General features: G+C 47.4%; 1 protein-coding gene across 2 annotated transcripts in view; it reads right to left on the bottom strand.

Moving 5' to 3' along the window:
- KIRREL3 (kirre like nephrin family adhesion molecule 3) overlaps nucleotides 1-12,074 on the bottom strand; it is a 546,659-nt gene that overhangs the window by 441,463 nt on the left and 93,122 nt on the right. The window lies entirely within an intron of this gene.

Raw genomic sequence — 12,074 nt, forward strand, 5'->3', positions numbered from 1 at the left:
AGTCCCTGCTCCGCTTCTGTGTGACAGAGTGACTGCACGTGTGGGCCAAGGGCTTCAGGGAATTCATGTGGATGGTCAAGCAGTTTCTGTCAGCTTCTCTCTGCCTCTGTAGGCTCTGCTCAAATGCTCTGCCTTCTTTCCACGTCACTGAAGTGGCTGAGGTGATAAAAGAGGAGCCAGCGACCCCACGTTTCAACTCTGCTTGTCGGTCCATGGCTCCCCCTCCTGCCGGGGGGGCGGCCCCGGTGGTCCGTCACCGCAGTGGCCTGCCTGTGTCCCGTGCTCTCCTGGCCTCCTCCCGACGGCTGCCCTCAGCACTGCTTCTGGGTGGGTCACGTGATTTTTCCAAACCACAACCCCTTCTTCCAGCCCCCAACCCCAGCTCCCCGACAGAGTCAATTGTCAAGCTGACTGTCACCTCTTCTGTCCCCCACTCGCCTGATTACAGCCCCGAGCCCACTCTGCTGACTTCATTTAATGAGGTTTATTGTTTGTGCTTAGTAATTTTCAAAGCCCCATCACCCTCTTTGAGTTTGCTCTTAGATCTTCAGCCTGCCAAAGAGGTGGGCTTTTGAAGCTGCCTTCATTAATTCAGCACCTCGCTTCTGCATTTAACGGCACATGGGTTTGAAGTGTACATAAGCCACAGTGGAAACATCTGAGGAGCTTCCCAAGATACTGCAAATTATAAAGGGTGATCAGGAAGTAGCACGGTGCTCTATCTCCTGGTGCCTTAGAACTTTATTCCTTATATCAAAAAGATCCTGGGATATCAAAATATCACTGTCTGACTCTGATAATGACTTCCTAGAGTTGCATACATTGGTGGAACACAGATCTAATTTTAATTATCGGCAGCTCCGTTTTTTTAATCTTCAACTGTTATAAAGGACGGGGGGGGGGTGCTGGGAGGAAGGACAGAGAGGAGGAGGAAGAGGAGGGTGAAGGGGCAGGGCTATTGAGGTCTTGGGTCATGGCTGCCCATGAGAACATCCTGCCATCCCTGTACCGAGGGTCCTGGGCTGCAGGTGGTAGGGGCTGCTTCAGCTGCTAGGGTGTCTTGCTGGTAACAGCACTGGCAGGCAGCAAATGACAGGAGCCTATCCCAGAGAAGCCAGGTGGCCTCATAATCAAGGCAAATGCACAGACTCCGGAAGTCCCACTGAGCCAATTTAACTTCTGAAATCCAGCCCCGACCAGCTGGGTCAAAGAAGAAAGGCTACCAGGATCTGCTATCTCTAGGGCCGGGGCAGTGCGAGAGGCGATGCTGGGGCAGCAGAGGCAGGCAGAATATGATTCCTCCTCTCACCAAAGGAGGTTCCTGTTATCCTTGGGAAAGGGAGCCCAGTGAAAGGGATCTCACTGAAGAATGCCTAAGAGTATCTGCAAAGGTTAAGGTTGGAGTTTGATGTCCTTTCCGAAGTCAGTAATCATAGATTCTAAGACATCGCAAGCTTTGGGAACAAGGGAGGTGCTCCTCCCTTGCCTTGAACCTCAACCTCGAGACAGAGACCTGGATCCAGGAGACCCGAATTCCGGTACCGGCCATGCCAGTGGCCAGGTGCACCCGAGGGAAGCCACACTGCCTCCCTGGTCTTCAATGGCCTCATGGTGATTTTTCTAGCTATTTTTAGCCGGGGGAGATTTGCTTTTCCAAATGAAACTGTACATGCAAACTCAACACTTAAAGTAGCTAAGAGAGCCTGCCTTGGTGGAAGGGGGCCACACCTGCTCTGTGCCTGGCCTCCCTCTTTCCCTCCTGCCCCAGCAGACGTGGACAGACCTCAGAGGACCCCCGGCCCTTCTCAGATCCTAACATAAAAACAAAGCTCTAAACTAGCTTTACGACTACTGCGGGCTGTAAAACTTTATGACTTGATTTTAATCTGTACCATTTAGGATATACTCAGGAGGGCCCCCGAGAGAGAGGCACTGGTGACAGGCTTGTTTCTGGCAAAGTCAGCGCTTGCTTATTCTTAAGGAGGAAAAAACCCTGACAAGCCTGAGAAAATAATTTCCCTTTCACAACTTTATTATGATTGTTGAGCACAGCTGGAAGCAAGGCATGGCTGTGTGCGTGTGCGTGTGTGTGTGTGTGTGTGTGTGTGCATGAGCGCGTTTCTAGTGGGTGGGTGCGGTCAGAGGTTCAACCCCTTGATGATTTTTGGTTTTGGGGCAGTAGCAGCGTAAACAGACATTATGACCTGACTCGAGTTTTGTGCATCTTATGGCCACGGGGGCTCTGAGCTGGTAAGGGGCTTGGAGTTTCCTTACATTCCCACGTGAGTGCGCGTAGCTCACTGAGCCTCCCCAAGGGTGAATGAGGGACTCAAGCAGAGCTCGTCTAGTGGACAAAGCCACTCCTAGACACACAGTGCTGCTGCCTGACGTTCTGGCTGCAGGTTTGTGCCGGGACAGTGTGGAATCTTCTAATTGCCTGAGAGATACAATTTCCCTGTATCCCTGCACACCTGTTTTCATGCTGGGGACGGGTTTTGGTGTTACAGTAATTTTCCCCTATTGTTTGGCATCCCTGCATTCACATTCAAGAAGTATAGAAGACGAACAGTGTTCTCGGGAGAAAATTTCAGCAGTTAGGATTCATACAAACAAATGTACTGACTGCACATGCTTCCCCCATTTCCCTCAAACCACTCACAACAATTCAGATAAACATCTTTTCAGACGGCTCTTCTCCCAGAATTTCACTTCCTTTAAAACCGGTGATGGGGTTATATCTGAAGTCCCCGAACGTCTATCATGCATTTATTTTATCCAGCTTAGTGCTAGGCGACAATTAGCAAAGGTAACACTAATTAGGTTTTACAATGTAATATGTGTCCCTCTAAACTTAAGTCATAGCATTTTAAGCTTCTAATGATTGCAAGGTCATTTTGATATACTTCGTAATAGCAGGGATGCTAATGAGTATATTTGGTATGCATGGGAATGCCCCTGTTTCCTCTTGGGGCTTATTAGCATTTATTGGGGACACTTTACTTAATTTGTTGCTGAGCTCATGCCTTAAACGGAGCCAGTGAACCAGCCACCTGAAGGGCTAGAAGTGGGATCGACCCTCTCTAAGGCCAAGCTATCTGGGTTATTGCTAGAAAATCATTTGCTTTTCCTTGGACTTGAGCTTTACATCCTCTCTGTCCAACTGCCTTAGCTGGCCAACCTTCATCTCCCACCTCCAGATGCACTTCAACTTGCCTCTTCCCGATCAGAAAAAGATTATATTATTCAAGCAGGTATGTTATAAGTACCTTCACGTTCACAGTTCCGTGTTTCCATTATGCTGTCAGCCTGTGCAGGATATATTTGCTGGAATCAGTTTCTGTTTCTTAAACTGTAAGCTCCTGGGAGGCAGAACACAAGCCCACGAAACAGTCTCTACAAGCGGCTCTCCCCAACCCACATGTGGCTCAGAGTTCTGGGCGGGCTTCTGGGACACTGCTGTAGATAATGGGACAGTGGCAATGATAATGATGAGGTTCGAGCAGCCTGAGCATCAACCTCCCCAGCTTCAGTTGGAAGACGTGACAAAACATGTTTCCATGGGTGAAATGCCCAAACCGTCGTGTCAGGAGCAGGGGTCGGGGGGACGGGGGGTAATCTCAGGATGCCGTGGTTTTGAGAGACACTGGCAAGAACCAGCCTTCCTGTCTTCCTTCGATAGGAGTGAAGTAAGTCATCAATCGAGGGATAGATGTGCAAACCGGACAAAGCTAGGTTGTCTTCATTCTTTTAGATCCTCGCTAAGTGCCTATCCCGGGACGCGATGATCCGGGTCTCCTGAGATTACGTGCCACGGTGGGGGCACCATGGCAAGCAGCTGGTGTCCCAACTGATACTTTACTTTTAATCATATGAAGGCGTTATGCAAGACCGGATGCTATGACCTGACCTCCTCAGTGGGGGTCCAGGGGACTCCTTGAGGTAAGGCTGCTTCAGCTGAGCTGTAAGGGACCAGCCGGGATTCTAAGACAAACATGAACAGTAGCATGTGTGACAGTCCTGGGGCAGAAAAGAGCAAAGAGCTAAAAGAACAAGAAGAGGGCGGCACTGGGTGAGGCTGGCTGGCCAGGCTGCGGTCCGAGCATGCAGAGCTCTGCCGGCCACGCCACAGAGCTCTGCCGGCCACGCCACAGACCTCTACGTGTGTCCTTGGCCCTGCAGCATTTAAACAAGACAGTGACCTGATAACTTATCACCTCCCTATGATATCTTCCTGACCAGTGATCGCATGAGCTCTTGGGCATGCCGGGTACTAACGCAGGAGTCATTTTACCCACCAGGAGTGTGAGATATAAAGATCATCCGTAACGTGTTCCATCTTTTCTGGGAATCTGCACGGTGTAGAACTCTAACCTGTGAGAATCAACAGATCAGCACTGGGAAAAAGCAAGCTTCCAAAAAGTTACTCCCGGGAACAGAGATTCTCCCATGGGGCGGCTTGTTCCTGGCAGAGAGGCCAGGAAAGAGATGGGGGTAGGGGGAAGAAAGGGACCTCCAAAGCAATGTTGTCGCACAAGCCCCTGGAATCTTCCTGCTGTCCTTTTAAGGGAACTGAATGGCAGATCATGAAGCAAGGAGATTAGTCCCAGGTCTCAGACGCAGCAAGGGACTGAGTTATGACTCTTTAGTTATTGAAAGCCTGGGTGAATAGAGCGCTGGGTTCTTCAGCCTCGGGAGCAGGTGGGGGTCGGACATTTGTGCCTCCACGGCCCTCAGCCTCCCTTTTACTGCTGTCCTGAGCCCAATACAGAGCTCATTCTGTCAGGAGCCTCAGTGGCCGCATGGCCCAGCTGCGCCCATTGGCCAGGCAGCCTCAGGCCCCAGACAATAAACACCACTTGCAGAGCACGCTTAATGTGACACAAAGAGAAGAAAGTGCAGTGGTTTTGTCACTAGAGCGAGTGGCACACTCTCATAGGCAGATAATGTAGAAATAAAGTGCATTCGTAATAGACAACAAAGGGATTATCCCCCATTCATTTCAAAGCACCCTTCATTCCACTCAGGGATTACATTTCTCTTTACTTATCTTGCAAATAGTTTTTTCTATTCTTGTTTTCTCTGACGAAGACATGCGTGGCTTATGGCAAATAGAAAATGCAGCCGTTTTAAAGGCAAGGCCTCCATTAATCACAGAGAAGTCATTCTCCGGGACATGACGAGCCCTCTAATCCACTGCGAGGGAGTCGGGTATCTAAGAAACTAACCCTGTACCAACCATCCAAGGCAGAACTGCCCCTTTGTTGCGTCTGCGAGGAGGAAAGCGATCCCCAAGTTAGAGCTGCATCTCAGAGCAACCTGAGCTGGTCAGGAGGCTTCTCTCTGTCTTCTCCACATTAGGTTCGGGGCTCCGAGGCAGGCTTCACAGCCCTCCTTTACCTCCACGCCACATACCTGTGTCCTTCACGCAAGCACAACGGGCACACTTTTTACGTCCACTTGGGATGGAGAAACCATCAAAATCCAGGAGGGAGAGCTAAGGGGTTTCCCCATGGATGGAATAATGGCACAGATGCCCCGGGAAACCACGGAGAAGGTGGGGCCTTCAGCACCCGCCGTCCAAGGGGTGGGAGATGGCGTGAGCGGGCTGAGGCTCCGGTGCCTTCGCGGACCCCAGGGCAGCGTGACCACAGCATCCACCCTGGCGATCTTTGACACCGTAGGTCTCGTCTGTACAACTGTTTGCCTCCTTAGGCCTTATCCAAGCACATTTTCTCCATCGTTTTCTTTACTGTTTGCACCCCTACTGAGCCCAATCACATGTAATCCTGCACCACACACGCAGTGGACACTATCATAAACATTGCCATGGCTTCTGCCTGATGTTGCGGACTCCTTTTCTTGGTCCTCCGAGCCCCTGCACTCACAGGACACTAGGAAGCAGGAAGTCACCGAAGCAGCAGTAGCAGACAAGGGGGCCTCAGTTGCCTTTCCTGTGCTCAATTCCCCCCACACATGCTGCCCTGCTCTTGCAACTGCCCAAGTTACTGCCAGAAGAAACGCATCTCAGGAATACTGACCGCAAACAATGCCACGACAAAAACAAACCCTCTGGCCACAAGGGATTTGCTGGGCACGGGCCCCACTGGGAAGAGCAGGGATTTGGCGCAGGCCGGCCAGGTGGGGTACGGAGGCTGCTGAACGTTCTTCCCGGGCTGGAAATCCCACGGGAGAAGGCCGGTCATGGGATGTGAGGGGCGACCACACCGTTCAGGATGGACCTCCCTTTAAGGTACTGAAACCCTCACAGAAGCTGAAAAGCCTCCCCCGTGTGTGGTCTTCTTCTGGAAAAAGACACAAAATGAACGTCCAACTCAACGGGCCCTCGGTCCATCCTGAGCTTTAGACCTTTGTCCTTCACCCAGCAAACTCCCCACCACCCGCACCTGCCGACAGGATGGAGAGGGAAGCCCTGCTTGCACAGAGGGGTTAAGTTCACAGCCTCCTCCCGCCTGCGTATAACGGGACCATTAGGGTGTTTTTTATTTCTCCTCTCTGTGTCGCACAACGCCACATCAAAAATACATTTGCAGTGGAGCTTATTTTCTGAAGATGGATAATTTGGTTAAATCTCTTCCACTTTGATTTCCTCTCTAGTTTCAGACGAGCAGCGGTACAGGCGGCAGCGGAAGCTTATTTTGTTCTCATGAAAAAGAATTTAATGACCCTCTGCTATAAAATTGATCCTCTGATAAGATGGCACTCGTGGGCTACTTGGACAGAAACGTTGAACCAAGTGAGTCCGCACGTAGCCACTGATGTTATGACACCTCAAGTCGCAGCTGGGGCTGGGAGGACATGTAACTGTCTCTGCTCAGGCAGGGGGAGGAGAGGCTCGGGTTGTCCAAGCCGCTCAGACACGGTGGAGTCGCCAAAGTCCTACAGGATCCGCGCTGTCGTCATGAGGCCTGAGGTTGAGAAGCCCGAAGAGTTGCCTTACGAGGCCGAGCATTTTATGTCGGGCATTCCCAGGTTATAGTTGAGTTGTAACGAGGAAAAAGAAAGTAACAGCCAGATGGTGCTTCGTACCAATGAGGTAAGCAAGAATAAGACAAGTTGGGGATACCGAGGGCCAGGGAGCATGCAGGGAAATCGGGACCCCCGCGAACTAAGGGGGAGGATGCAAATTATTTAAAAATCTTATTATTTAAAATAGTATTTATTTAAAATAATAATATAACCATATATTATTTATTAATAATATAATGTTAATAATATAATACTATTAATAATAATAATATTTAAAATAATATTTAATAAAATACTTCAATTATCTAAAAATACACCAGGCACTACTTAATGAAATCTGGTATCCGAAGAAATCTCATCCGGTGGTACGAATGCCAGAATTCTCAAAGAGGTTCACGGGATGGGGAACGGAACTAGAAGCAACCTAGAGATCCATCAAAGGGGAACGGATAAGGGAAACTTCGGGAATACGTCAATTAGAAACAATAACCGGGTAAACATCTACACATACGAATGGTTCTTAAAAGCAGAGTCGGGTGGAAGAAGAAACAGAATTATATATGTAGTGCAGTGTCATTTAGATAAATTAGAATCATTCACGGGGCGCCTGGGTGACTCAGTTGGTTAAGCGTCGGACTTGATGTCAGCTCAGATCATGATGCCACAGTTCATGAGATCAGCCCCACGTTGGGCTCTGTGCTGATTGCAGAGCCTGCTTTGGACTCTCTTTCTTCCTCCCTCTCTGACCCTCTAGTGCTCGTTCTCTCTCTCTCTCTCTCTTTCCCTCTCTTTCTCTCAAAATAAATAAACATGAAAAATCATTCACACAGAAAATGCTACATATTTCGCAGACAGTCGTATATTTACATGTATTCATACACATATGTCAAACATAGAAAAGTTACCTACGGGAAGAGGAAGGGATATAGGCAAGAGGACCACAGGTAAAGGTAGAAAAATCTAGACCAGAGAGTTCTTCTTAGGTGGGTGAGAATACACCATAAGCTGAGAACTATGATTAACCCCAGGTCTTCGCAGCTTACATTCAATTTTTAAAATAGCACATAACTTAGAACACAAAGTAAATACCAACATAAATGGTGATTCTGATGGTTACAATCCAGGCTCCCTCTTTCAACTGTTCTCTGCATCTACTTATCTTATATATATCAGTAACGATGCCATAAAATGAGGGGATTCAAAAGCAGGTGGAAAATCTCTCCCTTTCTTGATTTCCCTGTGACTATCAGGTAGTAAAGGCTAACGGAAGGTAGAAGGTCAATTAGAGACCATTACAAACTAACTGACCTCCCAGAATGGAAACAAATCCAAGAGATGCACTACACTCTTGTAAAAAGGAGATTTCCTATATATACGGCTCTAATTTGGGAAGTGCATTGACTTTGTGACTTGGCTATAATGATCACCTGGAAATGCTGATCAAAACAGGACCCTGTCTGAATTCTTTATAGCCTGTCACTCCTTACAGACACGAAGACAGCCAAGTAGATGGAGGTCATCAGTTATTTGCACTTGTGAAAATGTGACCCAGTAACCACTAAACAAAAAAATCTCTGATAATAGCAGTAGAAAAAAAAAAGTGGCACTAAACCATGAGAAAGGGAAGGAAGAAGCTAAAAAGTCAGTTGTGGAACACTGATAAACTTCCCGTTCCTGGAAATATCACGGTGTCTACTTTTCTCTCTCCCATCTAACCAATTTGCAAAAACGCAGTGCAAGACAGAACTTCCTCAAAGATGGATCACCCCAACCTTGGGAAAGCCATGCCATTCTTACCGACTGGCATGCCCAATGAGAAGATTCCCAGGGCTGAGGTTCTAGAAGCAGCTGTAGGGAAAGGTGCCACAAGCAAAGGGCTGAGTTGGGACACTGATTAAGCCTAGGGCTAGTGAAGTATCAGTTCCTGTTCTACAACATTTGGATACATCCTTTAGCTCACCGGTGATCCTCAAACCTGGCCCAAGACGTGCCATGGAGACCCAGGGGCTGCGTTCTACATGTTACACCAGAAAAAGTGAGCAAGCAGAGGCCCTGGAAGAAGCTGTAGATACATGACAGCTTCTCAGAGACTCTTCCAGAACACAAACCTCCTTCCACAAAGCTATCACCACTCTTCAGTTATGCAGATTTGCTGGTGGAGGGAAGCTACGAGAAGAGTCGTATTGATTGATTGGTGGTTGGTGCTCTGTGAAAGGAACAGCCTCATTTTCTCTGCTCCTCAAACCAGCTGTTTTGCACGGTGGAGACACACTGCCAGACTCAAGGCGCTAAACGCAAGCGTGTCTGTTCCCATGTGTGCAAACACACAGTTCTCATGTGCCTAGTGCGTAGCAAGTAGCTTAATACCAGGACATTACTCCTTTGGTTACCCATCCCTGCATTCTTAAACCAAAGATCCCTCCACCACCAATGATGAAGGAGGAGGCAGATTCAGTTGGGGTTCAGAACTACCCAAACGTCTTGCCTGTAGGGTTCTCAGATGTGCGAAATGCAGAGATGCATGGGAACAGAAATGACAAAAAAAGACATCACAAGTCTACTGATGACAACCCAGGACTACACATTCGTCTTCTAATAACGTGCTCACATTCCCTTCTTTCTGCAAAGAGTTAAACAGAAAAGTAATTAAACAATGATTTCTTTATAAGTGCTGGACTTCTGAAGCCTGTTTTCTCTGTTGGAAAAAAAAAATAGATTTAAGATAATGGCCCTATTCTCCTTAGAATAAATTAAGCTCAGAGATAAAGAATTCCATTACTAATGCCTTTCAGCAAAGCCCAGGCATCCTTTAAAGTCAAACTTTAAAGTATAATGTGCCGTGATCTTGTTGAAATCTTTCCTGTAATGATATTTAAGTGATGGGCAAGGGTATCAATGGTTCAGGCAAAGTATTGATTGTATATCTTCAGGGCTGCTGAGCTCTCTCAGAGTATTCTGTTGGAGGGAATGCACTGCACTTATTTAAAGACGCTTTCAAAACAGTTACAAGTTAAGCCAAGTAATTGCTTTTTCTTGGAAGCTACAGGGAAAGAAGGCAGGTTGGGAGAGGAAGAGGACGAGAGAGGAGACTCAACGTGGAACTCAATGGCAAAGACCAAAATATGGAACCAGGAACCAGAGCCAGGACACGGGACCTGCTTCAGGTTACAGATTCTTACTAGTGTTCCGCTTTCATCATTTTTCTGTTCTGTGGGAAGAGCTGACAAAGGACCTGTTGTCACCCTTGCAGCAAGAAGTTATCCCCCTTCCCTTGGGGAGGAGGGGCTTCTTGAAGAGGAGAGAGTTGCTAGGCTGGAAAATCTGCCCTGTCTCAGCAAATGCAGCCCCATTCTCTTGGGAAGCCAAAGTGAAGAGTCAGAAGGAGCCCAGGGACAATTCAATTAGCGATGAAACACAATAGCGACCACACAAAGAATGGAGGATGGCTTGGGACAATCACGACCTTGCAGGGAACCTCTTAATGGGGCTAAAAGCCCTCGATATCCCATCCAATCATCTGAACCATAGCCCTCCCTATGTAAGTCCCAACTTGAGTGTCTGAAGCCACCATATATGATGCTGAAAACAGGAAGACTAGTCCCCAAACGTGGATCTGGAATTTCAATTCATTGCCCCTACATAACTGTAGACTTCTGGAGGGTAGAGATTGAAAAGGTCCTTTTGTCACTTGACAGTCTCAGTCAAATACATGCATCTGGAGGGTGCCCAGTATAAACTCGTTCAATAACGTGTTGTCCTTCTTGAAACAAAGAAACAACCAATGAGTCTGCCTGGCACTGAGGCCATCCTAGAGTTCACAGCTAAAGTGACCCCAGCTGGGACACCCCCACCTCAGCATGAAATGTCTCGTGAGCAGTGGAGCGGAGGCTCTGTGGCCCCATTCTTTTCTTCCACAGCGCAAGGAATAACACCCCCCAGTGCCCAGCACGCTGGGGCCTACAAAGCACATCCTGGATCCTGGGTGTCACTCTTCCGACAGAGACACCCACAGAGCCTTGCTCTGATGGTGTGACCATCATAGAACATGCAGAGGGCTTTGGGTTCTGTTGGCCAACCAACTGGTCCACCTAAAGGTGTTGTGGGTGACACTAGCAAGGAAACACCCACTGTGTAGAGGGGTCTAGATAAGTGACAAGAAGACTCAGTTCCTGGGTGGATGGAACATACTTTTGTGTCTTCATTGGGGTTCCTTCCCCTTGTTAAAAAATTACGGCTTACTCTTAGTTTGATTCTTTGCATTGAATATTCTATTTGAAATATGTACACACACACACACACACAGCATTTACATCATGCAGATTTGCTCATCACTTTAAAGTGTGTATTTCCCGTGAAATGAGTTTATAAAAGGGAATTCAGAAGAATGTACTCATAACTCTACCACCCTGATGTGGCAAATTCTTTAAACAAACATTTGTTTGGTACCAGCTGTGTGGTCAGGCTAAGTGCCGATTCCTGTGGCTACAGAAGATTCCTGTGATTCCTTACGAATCCACAATCTGTTGGGGCAGATGAATGGGAAAACTGGAGATAATATAGCGTGTCAGAAAGTGGACAGAAAGCTGGGCAAGTGCTAGGACGCAGTTTCCTTCCAATATTCTGTACGGAAAAATCTAGTTCCAATCACGGAAAAGATGCAGTCTGGCATTCTGTTTTCCTCCAACCTATGTTTTAATCACATTTCTTTTGGAGGATATGTGGATGTGACTTCCCTCTCTCTTTTCTTTAAATAAACAGAAATCTGGTTACCAAAATGCTACCATCCAACGTCTTTGCTATATTTACTCGATTCCTTCACTTGAATAATAATAATCTTGTAAAGAAGCTTACAGGATTCTTTGACCTTGTGAAATAAGCAAAAAATAGTACCATCATTCACCCAGCACCATATTGTACTCCTGCCTGTTGGCTTCTTGCTTGTCTAATTACTCGAAAAAGAATAGCTGTGGTAAAGCACTTTCTTATCTGCAAATATGCTTTTGATTTAAGAAATTATTACAGAAAAATGCTGGAAGCCTTGTAGTCATTTTTGCTATATTTAGAAAGAAAATAGGGGTGCCTAGGTG

This window comes from Panthera tigris, chromosome D1 (assembly GCF_018350195.1).
Source record: "Panthera tigris isolate Pti1 chromosome D1, P.tigris_Pti1_mat1.1, whole genome shotgun sequence".
Classification (NCBI taxonomy): domain Eukaryota; kingdom Metazoa; phylum Chordata; class Mammalia; order Carnivora; family Felidae; genus Panthera; species Panthera tigris.